Genomic DNA, 23,575 nt, shown 5'->3' with positions numbered 1-23,575 from the left:
CTAAATGAGGCTGTATGTAGTTCTTGTTAGAACCTGTGTCTAGTAGTATTTTAAGAATTTCTCCGCTCCTTGTTCTACATTCGAAGTAAGGAAGCGAAGAAGTTTTCATTCTAAAAAATGTATATCTGTTGGGTCTAGGATTTCGGGTTGGTTCTGATTGTAGTTGAGAGAGTCCTGGTCAAGAATATGGTAGTATGTTGGTTCTTCAAGAGGGTTTGCAGAGTTGGGGCCTTCCGGCTGTATCTGAGAGCAGTTTATATGGAAATTTCTTTGAATTTTGTGGGGTGGATTCGTAAAATTCGAACTTGGTCCTTCCTGTCGTTTTCCGGCATACTTGAAGTTCGGTCTATTGGCATAATTTATTGCGTTTGTTCTAATACTCTGGTCTATGTCCATTGGTTCCGGTTTTGGTAATGGTTTTTGCGCTAGAGGTCTTGGGGATGGATTGTTGTAAGGATTATATTGTGGATTGTTATAGGTGTTATACTGTGGGCTGAATGGTTGATAGGTGCGTTGCACGAATTGTTGTGGGCGGTATGCGTTTGGCGAAAACGCTTGTTGTGTGCGTGACATATATGCGAGCTCTGGGTGAAAATATTGTTGAGAGGGTTGTGTATAGACTTGTCTTTGGAAATGTTGGTGTTGTGGCTTTGGGGGAAGTTGTAGTCTATCCATTTTGTAGGGTGTATTGTAATTGTTCGCGTGTGTGGTTCTAAAATTTTGATTTTCTAGCTTCATGCAAAGGTGCAGAGCTTCTGGCAGGTCGGCAGGTTATTTCATACCAAGCAATTTGGAGAGGTCTCCTGAAAGGTTCGAGAAAGAATTTGTATTGATTCTTCGCTCATCTCCATACAGGCGATTTTGTTAAGAATTAGTGACAGATGTGCGTATACTTGCGAATAGAAGCTTTGTACCGATCGACGTCCTTGGATAATGCACGTCATTTGATATTCCAATGTACTTAAATCTCTTTTATCCGCGTAATGCGTTGTTAAGCATTTAGAGATCGCTGTCCAATTCAGCGGTGTGTTGTAAGATTCGAGTACCGCGTCGGCCTGACCAACTATTTTATTCCTAATTACGTTTAAGATTCCAAAATATTTTGGAGTGCCTATCAAATTCTCATAGATTTTAAGGATACGCTCAACGCTTTTCCTCCAACTGCTAAATTCGGTGGGGTTTCCGGTAAATTCTCTAAGTGACCTGACAACGTCTGGGATTTTGTCCATGTCTGAAAGATTGTTCCTATAACGTTCGTCAATCGTTTGGTCCACTATGGGTGCTGGGATCATGTCGTTCTTAATTATACTTTGTATTATGTTTCGTCCATCTGTGAGTAGTAATTGACTTAGTAGTTCTCTTACTTGATTTGCTAAATCGGGTTGTGCAAGATTTGCTACGTTGTGTGCAATTGGATTAGGTGAGGGTAGTACTGGTGGCCTTATGAGATTATTTGGATTTGCCATTTTTTTTTCTTCCCTTTTACTTACTTGAGGATTACGAAATATTTAAAAAAAAATTCTATTTATTATTTTATTTTCGCTAAAACTAATATTTCCTATTTTTTCGTTGTTAACTCTTCTAGGAAAGGTAGCTTTTCTACTCTGGAGGGTCCCTTGGGTGGTGAATCGCAGAGTTTTTATTTGTTATAAGCTGGAGGGTCCCCCCGAAGGTGGTGAATCGCAGCTTTAGTTTTTGTAAATTATTGGCTGTACAAGCTGTGTTTTATATTCTAAGATTTTAAATATGTACCTAAATCTAGTTTATTTGATTCGAACCATGTATTCGGAGAAACCAAAAGATGAAAGATATTGTCTTCTTATTTTATAACAAGATCTAGTAGTGCTTACTTTTAGATAAATTTATTAATATAACATCTGTTTGGTTAAAGTTTATTAATATGGTATTTATTTAGCCAAGTTTGTTAAATTTATTAAATTTGTCTCTTGTGAACTGAATTTAGAATTATATATTTACATTTGAAATGTAACGTGAGCATTTATTTATTTAAAACAAAGGTGTTCAAGAATATTTTTATTTTGTTTGGGTTATCGATTTACTTACATTAATAATATTTTGAGTCGCATATTAATTAAGGCTTCTGCTTTCCGGGCTGGCTGTCCTATGACGTCCTGTTTGGATTCGTTTATTATCGTACTGAGGGGCCTTTATTTCCCGTGATGCTGCCTTGTTGTGTTCCTCGGGTGGAGTTTTGTATTCTGGGTAGCACTTTCTGCTTTACCCGTGGTACTATAGCACTGTAGTATGTGGCACTGTAGAACTGTAGTTTATAGCACTGTTGTACGCAGCACTGTTGAACTGTTGTTTATAGCACTGTTGAACTGTTGGTTATAGCACTGTTGAACTGTAGCACCGTTGGACTGTAGTATGTAGCACTGTTGAACTGTAGCACCGTTGAACTGTAGTTTGTAGCACTGTTGAACTGTTGCACCAAGTTACTATATCCACGCGAAGGAAACACTTTATTTTAGCTCGGGCGCCAATTATTCATCCTTCCAAAACAAATTTTTTTAAAGTTTGATTATGTTTTATTGAACTCTACTTTTCGACTACTTAATACTAACAATTATATCTTACTTTATACCTATCAATAATTTATGGTCACATTGCACTTCAATGTGACCGTATAAAACTCGGCTGCGCTGTCGTTGTAACTCTGCTGTGGTGTTGTTGTTAATTTTCGCAATTTGTTATTTTGCGTTCCCTGTTGTTGAATTAATGCAGACATGTCATCAGCAATATTGGTTTATTAATTTTATTTGAACTTTGTGTTTTTATTCGCTTGTGTTTCCGTGCTTGTATTATTGCTGTGTTAGCTAGATTTTGGTATTAACCAATTTGGTGTTAACTTATACAAGTATGTATATAGGTTTGTGTATGCGTTACTTGTGTACCAATGTCATATTTACGCACATATTTATGTATGTACAATGCAGTCCCGAGAAGCTGGAAACGTATGACAAAATAAGAAATTAAATATAAAAGAGCTGTTACTTACTTTAACAATACCTGCCCTGCGAAGGAAAGCCCTATAGGTAGTTCCGGAGGGAAACACAGGTCTGTGGGCAAGGGGGTGCTTTAGCACGTATGCGCTGCATGCGAATCGGGCCTAATTGTTGGTACGGGCCAACAATATCTTTTGAAGATTTATACCCACCTTTGGCGTATCCATAAAAAAAAAAAAAAAAAAAAAAAAAAAAAAAAAAAAAAAAAAACATATGTTCAGATGAGCAGGTCGCACATGTTATTATTGATAAGTGATAATATGATTTGAATTCGCGAAAGCGAACATAAACACATATGGTCATGATACATGTGAATATAAGTTTTGAATGATAAAATATACGATTAATGTTCATTTATCACTATTGTAATATATTTCAATTTTTAAATAATATTATGATAATTTGTTATATAAATATGTAAGTATGAATATATCTAAGACAAAAAATAATTTAAAAAAGGCTTTATTTTTACATTAACTACGAATATTGCTCTGAAAAAGTAATTTAATTTAAATGTATTCAATTGTACATGTATTCATAAATATATGTACACAAAAAGAATTCATACGAATACACATGTTTGCATATAAACGTATAAAGATATAAAGATATAAGCAAAAGAGCGAACATACATATGTACGTCTGTTAGAGCAATATATAGTTTTGAGCATAATTTTTATTCCACGCGCTGCTCTGTTGAAGCAAAATGTTAAAATTTCTGCTGCAGAGCTGGCAGTGGTGAAACTGGACCATCTCGACCGAGTTAGCCAAAAATATTTTTACGATCTCCGCGCCGTGATAGACGTTCTCTGTTATAAATATACGTTCTCTGGTTGTACAGTAGATCATGCAGTAATTTATCTTGGCTCTCGACTGTTTGCTGCTGGACAAGCTTATGTAGCACTTAGTCGTTGTAGATCTGTGGACGGTGCTCGAATTGAAGAACTAGACTGTTCAAAGTTGACAGGTAAAAACCCATGTAACAGTGAGGCTTTAGAAGAAATGATTCGATTTAGCCACTACTATACAGTATACTACTGTATCTGCCAGGATACCAAAATGAGACTCATGACTAACAGAGTCACTAAATTACGATTGTGACAATTAGAGACATGAGACAATCCTGACAAGCAGAATACCGGCATAAGAAGTAATAATTTGTAAAGTCGTCAATAAAACTTGGACGCAAATAATATAACAATTAGTCAATGAAAGGTTACGAATAGATATTAAATGCTGCCTAATTATCGACTTATTTAACCAATACTACATGTCATAGTTCATATATTAACAAATTTGGGGTTTCTCCCATCAAACTAAAAAATTAAAAATAAATATAGTTTAAAAAACTAAAAAACACGCTTTTAAGACATATCAAACTAAAAAGTGAAAAATAATTCTTTTAATTCTAGTTTGTAACTAACAATAATAATGCAGGAAAAATTCCTGCATTATTGTGAGAAAAGCGTGGGGTGCTTGGTGACGTATTTTTCATATATTATATCGAGCATTCCACGCTATTTTCACAATAATGCAGGAATTTTTCCTTCATCATTATTGTTAGTTTATACAAAGAATTGTTTTTCACTTTTTAGTTTGATATGTTTTAAAAGCGTGTTTTTCAGTTTTTTTAAACTATATTTTTATATATTCAAACTGGAAGAAATTTTGAATAATAACATTGCAGCACTAAAGTCAAGTGATCTAAACGTTAAAGCTTTAGTCTACGATCAGGGGTTCTCAAATGCTTCACTTTTCAATTATTTAAGAATTACTGAAGAAAACTCCCTTTATTTGCAGGAAGATTCACAGATATATGTCCATCCGTAATACATTTATGAAATATAATATTTTAACTAATCATAGAACAGTCAGTTTCAAAGTTATACAAAAACTTCACTCTATCGATCAGAGCAATACGTGTTTCAAAATATGTCCAAAACCTACAGAGGCCCAGGTTTATCCCAGCTTTTTTGAAAAAATGACCGTGAAACGTACAACCCAAGTTATAAGTAATTCGCTGGCAAAATGTGCCAGCCAGCTGCAACCAATGCAGTTCTTTGTTAAGAAAATGAAAGATATCTTCGACGATTTAGATTGTAAGAATTTTGTTCCAAAAAATTCGTTAAATATGCGCTGTTAAAGAACGACTGCGGGAAGGTCCAACGCCTCTATGATTATGTAAAGTATTTTAAAACAATCCAACTTCCGAGCAACGTTAAGGTTAAGTGTACTGGTGGGTTCTTTTCCACAATTAGTGGAATGATTCAGTTGAACCAAGAGTTGCTTAAGGATCGAAAGGAATTAAGTTATATATTCTTTGGGAAAATTAAGCGTTGGAAAATTTTATAGAGTGCAAGCTAGCCAGGGTATCAATACCCATCCGTCTGCCAATAAAATATAAAATATTGTAGGCCGTTTAATTTCAATGAAAATGATAAGGCAACATTTTGAAGATAATCGAGATATCTAAGACATAAATTTAGATTAATACCTAGAACCAAAGATCGTCATCTAGATATACAAGAAAACGAACACGAATCCTAGCAACTCGACTTAGAATCTTTTACTATTCCAGACGTAAAATTTGTTGAAGAAGACAATAAAGTAGACATCCAAATCAGGCGGTACTACACGCCTCAATAGCGTAGCTACCTAGAGGCCAGGCGGGCCTTGCCAGAATTTCTAGATCGAACTAAACTTCTTGAAATTTCTCACATTTTCAAAATAAATATGACAGGTTGCAACCCCTTTAATCATGACAACTCAGATCAGAGAAATTCAAAAGGGTTTCCCTCTAAATTCTTTCTGTAGGTTGGCAGTGTTGTGTGTTTTATTGTAAATTTGAGTTAAGACTTTTTTTGGAGAACGGTTAAAAAATTAATTATGTATCAGGAAAATTTTTTTGTTTTGGTCAATATAGTGGTTCAATTTTATTTGAATTTACTACTCATATTGATGTTCGTTAAGACAATTAGTCGTGCCAAATCTATAGATTTCGGCTACGTGAAATATTGTAAAAATGCAAGACACCTGCAATAGGTGGCCGCGGGAAGGAGATCGCTCATGGTTTCCACCGTTAAATGTGGTAACATTAACGGTAATCATTTTTTACCGGGGATTTCCCAAAGACAATTATAGCGTATCATTGTGTTTCTCTTTCCTTTTATTTTACATAGCACATAGGAGCATTTGGTCTCAAAAACCGGACAACATTATTTAAAGTGATTTTATGAATGAAAATTAATAAAAATGCATGATTAAATATAATAATGCAATATATTAAAATAAAACAAGTAAGGAAGGACTAAGTTCGAGTGAACCGAACATTTTATATTGAATATATTTGAGAAGGGGGTAGTGCCGACCAGATTTTATCTATTTTTGCTCATCCCACATACTACTAATATACCACATACTCAAAAAAATGTTCCCTCGGTGTCATTTAGGTGCCCTACATATGTATGTACAATCACCAATCATATGGAGCAAGGCCAAGTAGATGTTCGAAAATCTTAGTAATTGTTATATAGAGGGAGTTTTCTCCCAATTGTTTTTTTATTTTAAATTTTTATTTAATTTAAAATTTAAATTTTTTTTATTTGCTTTTTCGATAATTTATAATTCCATAAATACCCTGTGAAATCGGAAAGATCATATCTTGAATGGGTTTTAATGGCAGCGTTCTAAAGAGCGAGGTGCAAACATATATAGGTGCAAATTTAAACGCGTTTTTCTCGAAACGACATTCAAAATTCAAAATTGCTGACGACATAACTCAACGAAAAATTGACCGATCGACTTCAAATTAGAACTAAGTGGCCGCTGGCCACTCCCAATTGAATGGCACGCGGAGAACTTCCCTCACTTGCGCGAAATTCTACACATGGAAGATGTTGCTTGAAGTCTGCCGCTCTGATGCGACGTCAAAGCGTCACAACATTGTATTATGGTTAGAAAATCCGAGCTGTGCCGAAAGAAACTAACAAAGAATCATCGATTGTCACCGCTTCCATTGCCGCTCGAAAAACTTCTCCTACAAACTAGCGTGAATATGTACGTTTATGTATGAGCTTGTATACTATCGGCTCAGATTTTTGCGATCCCCGGCAAATATTTTAGATTTCACAAATATTTAAAATCGATAAGAACTATGTTGCCAGCTTTGTCACTTTTCCTATATTTTGCGAGTTTGCGGGGTTGTCACTTTTCTTTTCCAGAAGAACATCAGAAAGATGCTTGTTGGCAAAGGCATGCTCGGGGAGATGTTACGCCGTCTGTTATTATGAATGGAGCGAGGTCGCTTGTTGATTGTGCGCCTGCGTTTATGAATGAAAATGTTTTTCTTGTAAGATTTACTTCATTTGGGCTTTTCCAATTTGGCTGCCATATTGACTTGTGACTCGTATGCTATTTGAGACGATTGTTATATTTGTTAAGCAATGTTTTAACTTTTTGTTGGTGACATATTCACATGTGTGCACATGTGTAAGTTTGTACGCTTGTGCATTATTTGTTCTGCAAGGTATACAAATATGTGTACATATAAGTATATATGCGCGCACATAGTATAATAGTATATTGATAAATAATAAAACCATGATTTGAATTTCTTAATCCGCGCATGCGTATGCATACATTGTTATGAGCATATGAAAAATTAGGAGATTATCGTATTTTTTTTTGTTTTAAAGAAAGTACTCTATCGAGTGTTTCGAAGTTCCTTGGACATAATAAAGGAAAAAAAAGTGCCCCAACTGCCTGACATGATTGCGGCCGAATGAGTAGCTGAAACAAAAAAAAATCAAAGAGGTTATTTAAGTTGTTTGATTTGTAAGATCAAACATTGAACTCAAAGAATCTTTAAATTCTTACCGCTGCGCGCTGGGGGGGGGGGGGGGGGGGGGGGTTAAAAGTAAAGATCTTTCTTGGGTGAGAATATATTCATTATAATATTTATTTTGTATTTTCATTACTTATATACTATTTTAGGAAACTAGCTTAAATAACTAAATATATGTGTATGTTAAATGTTATGGGTTTGTTTTCAAGTGTACAATTCGGTACATGTGCGTGTGTGTGTTTAATGTTATCGCTAGTACTTGTATTTTGTATGTCAGTATACACGCGTATGTCGGAATGCTAATATTTTGTAGGCAACTGTGTGTACCACAGCGTCGTTTGAAGCAGGGATAATGGGATGCCCAACTTATTTCAGTGTGAGAGCGCTTCAAAAAAAGCGTTTTTTATAACATTTTCCATTATAACCAGATCGAACAAAATAAGAATTTGAATTTTTGAGCATTTAAATTAAAACACCCAATATTTATTACGATTTCAAATTATTATATATTGAACTTTTAATATATGGCGAAAAAGGACTTAAGGAGCCTTTTTTATATTAAAACAACTAACTTTTGATCTTTCAATACTTATTAAGGTGAATTATGCCTGTTAGTTCTCAATTATTAAATGTTTCTAACCATTTTTAATTGAAATATAATTCTACTAGCCAAACCTTTTCATGAAATAAATTTACATTTCGCATTTTCTTTGATTTTCATTGTTTTCAATTTTTATTAGCGATCTTGAACGGCTGCAACCAATTCCACCGTTCACATGTTTATACCCTGAACAGGGTATATTAAGTTTGCCACGAAGTTTGTAACACCCAGAAGGAAGCGTCGGAGACCCTATAAAGTATATATATAAATGATCAGTATGTTGAGCTGAGTCGATTTAGCCATGTCCGTCTGTCTGTCTGCCCGTCTGTTCGTCCGTCCGTCTGTTCGTCCGTCTGTCTGTATATATACGAACTAGTCCATCAGTTTTTAAGATTTCCTTTTGAAATTTTGCAAACGTAATTTTCTCTTCAAGAAGCTGCCCATTTGTCGGAACGGCCGATATCGGACCACTATAACATATAGCTGCCATATAAACTGAACGATCGGAATCAAGTTCTTGTATGGAAAACTTTCACATTTGACAATGTATCTTCACCAAATTTGGTATAGATTATTTTCTAAGGCAACAATGTAATCTCCGAAGAAATTGGTCAGATCGGTTAACTATAGCATATAGCTAACATACAAACTGAACGATCGGAATCAAGTTCTTGTATGGAAAACTTTCACGTTTGACAACGTATCGTCGCGAAATTTGGTATAAATTATTTTCTAAGGCACCAATGTAATCTGTGAAGGGTATATTAGCTTCGGGGCAGCCGAAGTTAACGTTTTTTCTTGTTTTGGTATAATTTCAATCTGGCCGTTCCAGTCATTCCAATTGCAAAACGTCAAAACCTACCCAATCCAGTCAACTGTCCAATTTCGGTAGGTGAGCGGTTCTCCAATTTCCAGTGACATGAGAGTTGGAGATCTCTTTATCTCTGGGTTGAAGTAAGCAAAGCATTGACGGCATATATTACGGTACTTTGGATTATAAATGCACAAATAAGTATAGTATCAGGAATAGAGAAACTGTTGCCTAGTGAGGTCTGATCGAAGAGCAGAGAGGCAGGAACCGTTAGCTACTTTTAGAGTAGTGATGAAGGAGTGCGCAATAGTTAGGTGATGTGTCCTCGCAGAACTTGCTGTGCTATATTAGTAAAAGTACAAAGTGAAGTTATTGTACAAGTTAGATAAAAGTGTAAAGTAATACAAAAAAAAAGAAATCATCTACGAACAAAATCTCCGACATACACACTTTTCTCTGTTAAAAATTGAAAATTAAAGAACTTATTTTATCTTCATATTCATACTCATGTTCTCTGGTTGAATATGTGAGAGAGCTGTAAACAATATTAAAATATTAGGGGGTGAAATCCACCGTTTTGAGGTGAGTTTCAAGGTTGAAATTTTACAAATGTTCGATATTGAACCATTACCTTCTCATTGTTTGATGTTCTCTACCTGGAAAACGTTTTAAAATGTATATGTTTATTGGATTTATTTGCATTATTATATTTGGAAACAGCCTACGCGACGAATTAGTGCAGTTCGCTGAATTGCTGAAAACAGATGTCACTACTGTTATTGAGAGCAAATAAAAAGAAGCTCTGGATCTGCAATTTTATAAACTTCTTTTAATGCCTTGCGTATTTACTTGTCTCTCAAGATCACTAATTGCTGTGGCGAATGTTCCTTTCCAACGTTAAAACGTATTAATTGAAAAAAAAACGATGGGTCAAAAACGTCTTAATCATTTCACTTTGTTTTGCTTAAAGAATACGGTATTAAAAATGTTGTTTATAAGTTTACGCATATTAATTAAATGTAACAGTTTTGTTTTATTTAATAATTTGTTCTTAAGAACCTATATCAAACCATGGGCCTCTTGGCATCATTTGCTACAGGCCCCGCGCTACTTCGATATTGTCATTTGAATGAAGTAAACACTATTCAGACACTATTTTGTATGAAATTTTCGAATCGAGGCCGTCAAACATCCGCTAATTTTGGAATATTGTTTAATAATGAAGACCCGTTATTCTATCGTGTAACACTCCATTTTTACTAAAAAAGCCTAACCTATCAACTGTCGATGTATTATTATATTTACAGGGTTGTCAACACAAATAGCTTAGCAAATTTAAATCTTGCGTTAATTTTGGGACACCCTATAATAAGTGCAAGTTTATCGAATATATATTAATGATTAGACCTACAGCATAAACGTTCTTTTAACCTATTTTATTTTATCTACCTTATAAAAAAAATTCAAGTTTACAATTTTCTACTGAGTTTAAATCAAATGGTTTTTTTCGTTTAATGGACAAAAATATTGATCCACAAAACAATTATTTTTGTCACATATTCTACACACATTCACTGATAGAGATTATTTCCTACTATACAAACGATTAGTATGTTTCACAAATATACAAATTTTATTGACTTTATTTATTTTTCTTTAATAAATTACAAACAGATACAATGCATTCATTATAAAAATAAAAAGGATTACTTTTGTGAAGACTTACGTTACTACAGGTTCTTTATTTAATTCCCTTTGTTATATACTTTTCTTATAATTAATAGGTACTGAAAATTTAAATTGAATTTTATGTAAATGATTTTTGTGACTTTTTGAGTACGCGTGAGTTGTAGAGAAAATAGAAATTGTTAGAAAAAAGTAGCTTAGGATAATTGTAACAATTTAACACTTGTAACGATTGCTATATTCCCTCGAATGTTGATGTAAAGAATAATGGTATATGCAATTTAGGGTTACCATATCGGTCTCAGTCAAAATCAGTCAGTGGCATATGTACCCCCTTCCGCACATTAATCGAATTTAGCCACCAACTTTTAACCAACCGCCGTTTTTTTCTTTGTCATATGGTGTGCGTTCCAAAACTCAAATATGGTAACCCTAGCAATTGTGCAATCCACATTTTAATAATAGTCTGGGTAGTTTTGAGTTAATGAGAAACTCGAAAACCATTAGTTATCTCCGGTATTTAATAAACAAAGGAGTAATTCGTTTTGAAATGCATGACACATTCTTTTTAAGGATTTGTGTTTCAAAAGAATACTGTAAGAGAAACAATCAAAGATAAAATTCAATAAAAGCAAGTAAAACAAAGTCAATGATTTGACTTAGCGAACTCGCTGGTATATCGACAAGTGGAAGCTCGTAGGACTAATGTCAATGTCATGAATAATTTTACATCTCGACCAGCCATAGTATGACCATCACCCATCGGATTACGTGATGAAAATAATTTTTATATAAAATTTATTACATTAAAATATTAATTTCGAGGAGGTTGACTGGAAATTGTGATGCTAAGTGTAATTAATTAATAATTAAAAAAGATTTTTTTAAACATTACACGCACTCTCTTACGCAATAAACTGTAGACTAATCGAAAGTATATAGCTTATAGAATATGCAAACACTGGGTTGTCTTCTTTTTCCCGGTGCAATTATTAGGTAGGCAGGTACGTACAGGTAAATTGACAATAGCGATATGCAACTTTCCACTTACGCGATAAACCTAATATCAAAATAATGATAATTTTATTGCGAGTATAATGATATAAGGTAAGGTTGGTTATAATTTTTTTTCATTGAGTTATAAAATTCATAAGAAATAAAAAATTTTTCCAAAAATTGTCAAATTTCAACCGTTAATATCTTTTAAACGGTTAGGTTTACGAAAAAATCATAAGAGACCATATTTTAGAGCATTCAATTTCCTACAAAACCTAATTAACAAGATATTTTTTCAAGTAGTTGGAAGCGAGATATAAATTTTTCTATCTGATAATAAGAAAAAATAGAAAACCGTTAGGCGGAGGACCTTCCCGTTACAATTAAAAACTCATATTTGGAGAGGCTTTCTTAGAGGTGTCTAGGAACCTATTTTTGCGAGTACCAATTGAAAAAAAAAATAAAAAAAATTTTTGAACCACCCTAATGTACATATCTCAAAGTAGGAGAGTTTATTTACTAAAAAGACGCGATAAACAAGAGAGTAAGTGTTTTTCCAACATCGTAAATAACGCTGCTTGCTTCGTTTCGAATTTTTTATCACACTCTCTGAAAAGTAAAATTAAAAATTTACTTTTTCGAGGTGCATGTGTAATCTTAAAGGTGATTAACTTTTCCGCGATTATTTACTTTCTGAGAATTTACTTTTCGAGAGTATACTGTATTTGTAAAAAATTATTAACACATTTAGCGCCATGTACGGAACCGGTGCGCACGACCTAAGTACTCATTTGGGCTGCGTGTTGACATATCCATACGCAACCTTATTTCTGTAAACGTGATTGTGGCATAGTTCACACGATTTACATTGGGTTTATATACCTGGAATGAATCTGTGGCTGCAGGAGAACGTAAAATTGTGCTTGGCCTCAGCAGTTTGCATACCCGTAATGCGTCAGGGTTTTTTGTAATAGTATTTTTTTCCTTTTTATATTGAAATAAACAATTTTTTACCATACAAAAACAATGATAACATTCTAATCTGACTCTTCATCACAACTACTAGAATGAATGTAATCCTTGCCTCTATCAACATAATCATCGTCTTCTGAGTCACAAAAATCTGACAGATCGGATAGATTAGCATTTAAAGTTTCATTTATTACTTTATCAGTAAGTTTTTTCCTTGACATCTTTTACTTTTTTTCAAATGAGTTGAATAAATTCGTCTAAAATGTTAATGTTAAAAAATACAAGATAATCGACTATTATCTTGGCGTGATCCCGGCGACATTTGATTTCAACAAGACGGTACCAATTCCCACAAATCGCATCAGTCAATAAATTTATTGAGAGAACACTTAGAGCACATTTTGGGTCGGTCAGTTGGCCACCAAGACCGTGTGATATCACAGAGTTAGACTTTTTCCTGTGGGGATATGTAAAGTCTAAAGACTAAGCGGACCCGCTTAGATTCAGGCCTTGGAACAAAACATCACTCGTATCATTTCCCAGTTACCAGTCTAAGTGCTCGAACTAGTCATCGAAAATTGGGCTCATCGGATGGACCATCTGAGACGTAGCCGCAGTCACATTTGAAAGAGATAATCTTCAAAACCAAAATGCCAAAGAATGTTCTTTTGAATGATAATAAACACTCCCCAATAAATTTGAAGTTTCAGATTTTTTTTAAGTAGGTATCCTCGATTCTAATACTTAATAAAATACCAAATTTGATTTAATTTATTTCCAACTTCGTCGAACAATAAATGCTGAATTTTTTCGCAATATTTTTCTACTCTTGCAAAAGATTGCTATTATAATAGTTTGCGTGCTCCACAAAAAAGTGGAGAAATAGTTCGTAGATGGGCGTAAACGAATCAGTGCAACGCCCACAAAACGACAATAAACGAAAACCTATGAAGTGCATTAACTAAGCACTAAGTTAAGCATATAACGCTACTGTTAAAAACTATTAAAAGCTCTATAAATCAAAAACTTAGTATACCTGAGGCAATAATTTTTACCTCCGAGATGGTTTGAAAGGTCTTTAAGAAAGCGATGTCCAAATTGGAAGATGAACGTGCTATCACCCACATTTAGGTAAAATTACATGTCCCCAAAGCTTCTCGATCGATTTAACCAAATTCGGTACATAACGTTACTCTAATATTCCCATATTAAAGTGCTAAAATGGAGAACAAAAGCTGCACCAAGCCTACAAATTTATTAATTTAATTAATTCCGTCACTTTTCAGTATATAAATGAAACTATTAATATAACTGTTGCGTCAAGCGACTTCTGTATATGTATATGTTATACCTAAAATAAAATGAAAATTAAATACTTTTCTGAAATGCATTTTATACTTGAATTATAAAGTTTTCCTTTAATTGTACTTACCCTTATAATGTTAAATATACTTACCTTAATCTATTACTATAAGTTAACAAAATGAATTACTCACCTCTTTTGTACATACCTGTAAACTTCCATTCAAACTGCTCTATCCCGTTAGTTTTAAGACTTAGGCTAAGTAACTAGATGAACTGGAATAAAGAAATAATTGTAATCAGACCGCAATCAAGCTCGCACGCGTTTCTATTTTCTCGTCGTCGCAATTTTCGGAACACTTAAACATTCCATGTAAGTACAGGCAATTGGTTAATTTCTGCAAGTGAAATATTTAAAATAATTACGCAAACACGCATCCCAGAAAAAATTTGTGTTCTCAAAAACGCTTGAGAAATTTCATGGCGCCCGAGCAGGGACTAATGCGTGCTTAAAACAAAAAAAAAACAAGTTAACTTAAAATTTACACTGAGTGAAATAATAATACTGCAAAAGTTCTTTTCGCAACCAATTGCCAAGTGTACCTTTTCGGTGTTCGGTTTTCGGAATCTCGGTGTTCACGGTTCAGTGACAGTGAAAAAACAACGAATTATAAAACAAAAAATAACACAAAAAAAATATATAAAAAGGATTAAAAATCCAATTATATCGGGTGATTTTTTAAGAGCTTGATAACTTTTTTTTAAAAAAAAACGCATAAAATTTGCAAAATCTCATCGGTTCTTTATTTGAAACGTTAGATTGGTTCATGACATTTTCTTTTTGAAGATAATTTCATTTAAATGTTGACCGCGGCTGCGTCTTAGGTGGTCCATTCGGAAAGTCCAATTTTGGGCAACTTTTTCGAGCATTTCGGCCGGAATAGCCCGAATTTCTTCGGAAATGTTGTCTTCCAAAGCTGGAATAGTTGCTGGCTTATTTCTGTAGACTTTAGACTTGACGTAGCCCCACAAAAATAGTCTAAAGGCGTTAAATCGCATGATCTTGGTGGCCAACTTACGGGTCCATTTCTTGAGATGAATTGTTCTCCGAAGTTTTCCCTCAAAATGGCCATAGAATCGCGAGCTGTGTGGCATGTAGCGCCATCTTGTTGAAACCACATGTCAACCAAGTTCAGTTCTTCCATTTTTGGCAACAAAAAGTTTGTTAGCATCGAACGATAACCACACCAAACAGTGCATTTTTCGGGATGCATGGGCAGTTCTTGAACGGCTTCTGGTTGCTCTTCACCCCAAATGCGGCAATTTTGCTTATTTACGTAGCCATTCAACCAGAAATGAGCCTCATCGCTGAACAAAATTTGTCGATAAAAAAGCGGATTTTCTGCCAACTCGAACTTCGAACCGAACACTGATTTTGGTAATAAAATTCAATGATTTGCAAGCGTTGCTCGTTAGTAAGTCTATTCATGATGAAATGTCAAAGCATACTGAGCATCTTTCTCTTTGACACCATTTCTGAAATCCCACGTGATCTGTCAAATACTAATGCATGAAAATCCTAACCTCAAAAAAATCACCCGATACATATATATATACAAGTACATATAGATATACGATTTGCGTGCAGTGAAACCTGTAAAGAAGAATAAATACATATATATATATACATACGTGAAAACCAGTGGAAATCTATAAAAAATTATACACATATATACATACATGCAGTGTAAAGTGCAGTGCTGAAATACTTACCCGTATACTTACCTCAGTGTAAAAATCAGAAAAGAAGAAAAGGGAAGTATTCTGGAGTGTGTGCGTATACGTGCATAGCGTAAAGTGAGAAACAAAGATTTGTTGTGATTTATTAATGCTGTACAGTGGTGGGCGCAAATAAAGACACAAAACGTTTTTGGCCTACCCAAAAAAAAAAAAAATTTGTTACAGTTTCAAAAAAAAAACCGTTTGCTTAAAGTGCCGTAAGAGTGAAAAACCGGTAAGCTCAAAACCGTTGTTCTTGAAACCGCTGCTGTCATAACCGTTGCTTTCATCCGTTACTGCCAATCCGTTGCTGCCAATCCGTTGCTGCGGTAATTACTTCGTTGCCATCCCGTCGCTGTTGGTTTTCGGCTGCTGCTGCCATCACTCCGCTGCTGCTATTACTCCGTCGCTGCCATAACGTTGCTGCCGCTGTCATCACGTCGCCGCTGCCATCCCGCCATTGCTCTTATATCTCCGCTGCAGCACGTCGCTGCTGCCATCAATCCGCTGCTGTTTAAGTCGTCGTGGGAATGAGCTGCCGTTGCATCCTGTGTCAAAGGGACGGGAACGCCGGCAAACAGCCGACGCACCAGGTAACGAGTGCGAATTATTGAAAGTTATGCAAACAAAAAACAATAATAATAAAACTGCAACCGCACACTTTCAGTTTTTGGCTCTCCCTTTTCACATTACACGCATATTTATACATATATACATATATATCGTTTTCTACATATATTATATATTATATATTATACATATACATATTATATACATATGTATATTGAAGTGAATGTGAAGGGATTTTGGGATTGCGAATTCGTCTACATTAAGGTGCGACCTTTTTGTAAATTGCATAATTTTAAAATTTTAATTCGGTCAGTTTTTTCGCATATTATCTCGTGTTTTTGCAAATTTCATTATTGGACAATATTTTTTCGGGTTAAATTTTAATTGGTTTGGCTTTCGTATACTTGGGAATCGATATTATTCTTTCTCGTTTTCGTAACCGATTCCAAATATATTTGTTTCCAACCTTTATTGCTATTGGTTTGGCTTTCGTATATTTGGGAATCGATATATACATATATAACTACCTTTGTAGTTTTTTTTCCGGAAATTCTTCAACCTCTCTCCAAGTAAGGAGTTAATCGACTTAAAGTCGATGTCAAAGGACGGTGGCAAAAATTAGTATTTTGCGAATAAAGACGGGCCTTTTAGAAAAAACCATGTCGTTAGATCCAATAGAATTGGAATGTCGGCTCGACATATTAAATTCACATAGCGAAAAGCTAATGAAATGCCAATCTTAAATTGAAGAGATTGATGAAGACGACATGGCCCGAGGGGAGTTAGAGGACATAATTGTTGAAACGAAATCAATAATTAAAAATATTTTAGCCAAAAATAGAACGTCAATTCGTAGCTTCTCACAGCTCAAGACTCCCTAAAATGAATTTGCCGAAATTGAAGGGAGAATATCCAGAATTTAAAAACTTTATGAGTTTGTTTGAGATCTTGGTTCGTAATGATTCAAATATCCCAGATATAGAAAAGTTTAACCATTTGGTGAATTGTCTATCTAGAGGGGCTTGGGAACAGTTAAAGCGTTTCAGATGTCGGATGAAAATTATCCGAAAGCGTTGGCAAGTCTCAAAAAAGTTTACGATAATAAGTGCTTGATATTTTTCAATACAATATCTAAACTTTTTGAGCTGCCAACCATCCCAAAGCCATCCACGCCTTCATTGCGATCAATGATTGATGAAGTGTCTGCTATTTATGACTCTTTGCTATCTCTGGGCGATGAGAAGCAAATAACAAACGCCATTATAATACATATAGTTATGACAAAGGTTGACTCTGTCACCCGATCCAAGTGGGAAGAGCAACTTGACTACGATCACTTACCATTATGGAAGGATTGCGAAGCAACTTTAAATAGAAGATTTCAGCAGTTAGCAGCGGAAGGAGCATCCTGCATGAGCATGAGCATGAGCCACATGAAGCAGCAACACATGGATAGGACAAAATCTGCTTTGGTTGCTGCAGATGCAAAGCAGCCGACTTAAGTACCCCACTTTCTGGCGCTTCCTGTACAACAGCGGTTCGAGTTCGTGAAATCGGTACCCTTATGCATAAACTGCTTGCGTAAGGGGCATACTGTATCCAAGTGCAGAGCACATTGCTGCACAGTACCCGGTTTCCTTCCCCGCTGCATCTCATCCGCAACCATCAACCACACATGCCATGCATACAGCGAGTATGCCGGATCGGGTAATGTTGGCGACAGCTGTTATTCAAGTGAGGACCAGTTATGGTGAATACCTGCCTGCGAGAGCGTTACTGGACTCAGGCTCCCAAGTCAACTTTATGACGGAGGACTTGGCACAAAAGTTGCGGATTCGTCGCCAAGACAAACCGTTAAACATAATAGGAATTGGAAATTCCAATACGAAAGTGATGACAAAATTAAGCGCGTTTGTTAAGTCGCGGGTAAATAATTGCGAATTTTCGGCGGAATTCTGGATAATGCGTTGCATTTCGGCTAATCATCCAGACTATAACATAAATGCTAATGGCTGGAAAATTCCGCACAATATTAAATTGGCGGATCCAGAATTCCATAAATCAAAAAAGATTGATATCTTATTGGGTGCAGAAACCTTTTTCGATCTATTAGCGGTTGGCCAAATTAAAAGTGGCCCTAATCAACCAACGCTACAGAAAACCCTTTTAAGGTGGGTTGTGTCTGGCAAATATGCCAGCAATCTAAGTCCTCCTCCTTCTGCAACTAGCACATTACGCCAATCCGAAGATGACAAAAGTTTTGGGCTTTAGAAGAATTACCTTCAGAAACTGGCATCAAATTCACACAAGAGCAAAAAGAGTGTGAAAAATTTTTCGTGAAAACAACTCAAGTATTGCCTTCAGGACGGCTTCAAGTAAGAATGCCTTTTAAAGTTACTCGGTCACTCCTATGAAACCGCAGTTCGGGTGTTTCAGGCCCTGGAGAGAAGGACATTAAAAGATCCAGAACTTCGTAAAGTGTATCTGGACTTTATGAATGAATATAGAGCATTGGGTCACATGAGCCCAACGAGCAATAAGATCCCGAGTGAGCCACACTACTTCATTCCGCATCAATGCGTTTTAAGGCCCTAGAGCACAACAACCAAATTACGTGTTGTATTTGATGCCTCGAGTCGATCTTCAACTCAAATAGCGTTGAATGAACTTTTGATGGTAGGTCCAACCATCCAAGAAGAGTTATACTCAACTCTTCTTCGTTTTCGCTTACATAAGTTTGCACTAACAGCGGACGTTACTAATATGTACCGTCAAATAATTATGCATGAAGAAGACAGAAATTGTCAGCTTATTGTGTGGAGAGAGCATCCTTCTGAGCAAATTCAAATTTTTCGACTTAACACCGTTACTTATGGCACTGCGCCTGCACCATTTCTCGCAACACGGTGTTTACAAGTGCTCTGCGATGCTAATACATTTAAATACCCACTCGGTTCATTGGCCATTAAAAGAGACTTTTATGTCGATGACTTATTGACAGGATCTGAATATTTTGAGTCTCTAGATCTTATAAGAAGTGAAGTAATTAAAATATTAAACTCGGCAGGATTTACCTTAACGAAGTGGTTTTCGAACCACCCTAAATTTTTCGACAGTGATTGCACTGAAAAGTCATTAAGCTTCAATGACAAAAATTCAACTAAAACACTAGGAATCCATTGGTTGCCGAAAGAGGATTTGTTTCGATTTGTTTTGGATGCCAACTTTAATGATCTGCGAGCCACTAAACGGAACATATTGTCAGTCTCCGCTCGCCTTTTCTATCCTCTTGGATTATTAGCCCCACTAGTTACCAAAGCAAAAATCTTATTGCAAGAGCTTTGGATTCAAAAACTAGATTGGGATGAGTCGATTCCATTGCGCCTCAACACTAGCTGGCAGAATTTCAAAGCCAACCTACTGCAGCTCTCGTCAATTAGCATTCCTCGGTATGTAAACCTAAAGTCGACTGCTACATGCCAAATCCATGGCTTCTCCGACCCTTCAATAAGAGCGTACGGTTGCTGCATATACATACGAAGCCAATCTGCTAGTGGTGTAAAATGTATGCTGCTTACTGCAAAGTCTAGAGTGGCTCCGCTGAAGACCAAGTCTCTTTCGCGTCTCGAGCTCTCGGCAGCACATATTCTTGCCAAATTATGGTCACGAGTTGCACCAATGTTGAGTCGGCAATTCGATAAAATTACATTTTGGACAGACTCTGAAATTGTACTGCACTGGGTAAAAACGCATCCATCTTCATTACAAACCTTTGTCGCAAATAGAGTGTCCGAAATTCAAGAATTGACTGACAATGTACAGTGGCGACATGTGCCAACGAAACAAAATCCGGCGGATCAAGTGTCTCGGGGTTGTAACGTGGACGAATTGAATAATTCTATATGGTTTGGCGGTCCACAGTTCCTCCTAGAAGACCCCGCTTTATGGCCAATTAACGCTCACTTCCAGCTCTCCCCAGAAAACGAAGCCTTAGAGAAGAAGAAAAACGCTTTCACATTGTCTACAAATGTGAACTATAACCCTATGATGGAGCTGATAGCAAAATTCTCTTCTCATCAAAAGTTGCTTCGTGTGGTCGCATATTTATTGCGATGGATCAGACGACCAAAAATGCCTTCTGTGGGAAGAGCTCTGACTGCAAACGAATTAAACTTGAGTTTTTTGAAAATTGTCCAGGTGATTCAACATTCTGAGTTTGCGAGCGAAATCCAAAAACTGACTAAAGGCACGACGCTACCCGCCAACTTGCAAAAACTCAACCCGTTCTTGCATGAGTACTCGGATACGTCGCTTTCTTTTAAATTAATCCGAGTAGGAGGTCGCCTATTAAATGCACCTCTCCCATACGATGCCAAATTCCCATTATTACTGAATAAAAATTCGCATTTCGTTATCATTTACTTACGGTTCCTGCACTTTCGAAATCACCACGCTGGGCAAAAGCGTTGGTTGCGCTTCTTCGAGAACGCATATGGCTAATAAATGCCAGAGAAGCTTGCCGTAGAACCGTAAGAAATTGTACACACTGCTTTCATTACAAGCCGAAGTTGCAAACCAAATAATGGGAAATTTGCCAGTTCAAAGACTTCGAGCTTTACGACCCTTTCTGATATGTGGCGTAGATTTTTGTGGTCCCATATATACAACGTTAAAAATACGTGGTCGACCACCTGTAAAGACTTATATAGCAGTTTTCGTTTGCTTCACTTCAAAAGCAGTACATTTAGAACTCGTCTCGGACCTATCTACTAATTCTTTTATTTTCGCCCTCAAAAGGTTCATTGGTCGCCGAGGGATGCCACAGAAAGTATTCAGCGACAACGCAATCAACTTTGTCGGCGCCGACCGCAAGCTGCGCGAACTGAAAGAGGCGTTCCTAGCGCAAGCCCCAGATTCAGCTTCGGCTTTATACCACCCAGGGCACCGCACTTCGGCGGGTTATGGGAGGCGGCGGTGAAGTCCGCCAAGCATCTGGTCGTTCGCGCACTCGGCAACGCTCTACTAACGACGGAAGAGCTCTCAACGCTATTGGCCGAAGTGGAGGCCATTCTCAACTCTCGCCCCCTAGTACCTCTGAGCCAAGATCCCAACGACGGCGAGGCGTTAACACCAGCGCATCTATTAATAGGATGCTCCCTGCGGGCATTACCCCAGAGAAGGTGCCAGTGGAGCCAGTTCGTTGTTGCGAGAGATGGCAACTTGTTTGCTGTCTCAAGCAACAGTTCTGGTGACAGTGGTCCAAAGTATACCTGACGGACCTTCAGGAGCGCAACAAGTGGCTGCACCCCAAACGCAATATGCAGCTCAACGACCTCGTTCTCGTCCACGAGGACAACGTTCCGCCGCAGCAGTGGGTACTAGGGCGCGTCGTCGCAACCGTCGAAGGGCAAGACGGCAAGGTGCGAGTCGCAGACGTAGCAACCAAGACGGGCACGATTAAGCGCCCCATCCACAAACTGGCTGTCCTTCCACTGGATATTGAAGGAATCTGATCCTGTCAAGGTGGCCGGTGTTGCGTCAAGCGACTTCTGTATATGTATATGTTATGCCTAAAATGAAATGAAAATTAAATACTTTTCTGAAATGCATTTTATACTTGAATTATAAAGTTTTCCTTTAATTGTACTTACCCTTATAATGTTAAATATACTTACCTTAATATATTACTATAAGTTAACAAAATGAATTACTCACCTCTTTTGTACATACCTGTATACTTCCATTCTGTTGCGTCAAGCGACAAATTTATACCTAAAATAAAAACAATATATGAATTGTAGAAAAATGAATTATAAAAAATTATAAATATTGAATTATATTAGTATTGTATACTTACCCTAATAATGTTATATATACTTACCTTAATCTATTACTATAAGTTAACAAAATGAACTACTCACCTCTTTTTGTACATACCTGTATACTTCCATTCCAACTGTTTTTTCCCGTTAGCTTTAAGATTTAGGCTAAGTCATCTAGTTGCTAAAATAAAGAAAGGAATTGTAATTGAACCTTATAACCGAACGCACGCGTCTTTTATCTTTTCGCAAATATACAATTTTCGTGACAGGCAATTAGGGTTCAAGTTAATTCGCGCATTCCCAGTGTATATTTTCGCTTCTCAAAAACGCTTGAGAATTTTCATGGCGCCCGAGCAGGGACTAAGTGCGTGAGCTTACAATATTTATTTGACTTTCGTTTTCGTTTAATTAACTATTATCGTTTCTAATTGCCTGTCAATCGGTTCGGTTCTCGGTCTTCGGTTAAGTGAAGTGTGAATAATCACCTAAAACAATAAAATAAAGTAAAAGACAATAAAATACAATAACATACATATAGTGGAAGTGACCAAGCTGTGCAGTGATAATAATACCTAAATAAGGAAAAAATTAATAATATATATACATAAAACAAAGTTACAAAAAATTGAAACAAAATACATACTTACATATACATATGTGCAAAAGTGAAGTGCAGTGAACAAACACAAAAAAAAAAAAAAAAATATACAGTGCGCAAAGCGAACAAAAAATTTATAAAATAATACATTGTGTGGTGCAGTGATACCTAAACAGCAACAGAAAAAGAAGAAAAATATAATAAATGAAAAGTTCCGTGTAAAGTGTATAATTAAAATACTTACCAACTCTGCGTTCCTAAACCTACAAAAAACAAAAAAAAAAAAACAAAAACAAGAGGTGCATATGTGCAAGCACTCAAAAGTGCAAGTGCTCAAAGTGACAAAAAGTGAAATAAATAAAAAGTGTGAAAAGGCGCACAAGCAAATTGGGTACAGTGAATTCTAGAAAAAATCGTACCAAAGTGTTTAATTTTGTGATTAACGAGAAGGCTATCCTAAAACGTTAAAAAAAAAACAAAAAACGTTAAAAAAAAAAAAAAAAACAGTTTTAAAAAACCGGTGGAAAACCAGTTAAAAACAAAAACCGTTTCAAGTGCCGCGTTAAGAG

Source organism: Bactrocera tryoni, unplaced genomic scaffold, assembly GCF_016617805.1.
Source record: "Bactrocera tryoni isolate S06 unplaced genomic scaffold, CSIRO_BtryS06_freeze2 scaffold_8, whole genome shotgun sequence".
NCBI lineage: Eukaryota > Metazoa > Arthropoda > Insecta > Diptera > Tephritidae > Bactrocera > Bactrocera tryoni.
Note: the sequence above shows the minus strand (reverse complement) of the source record.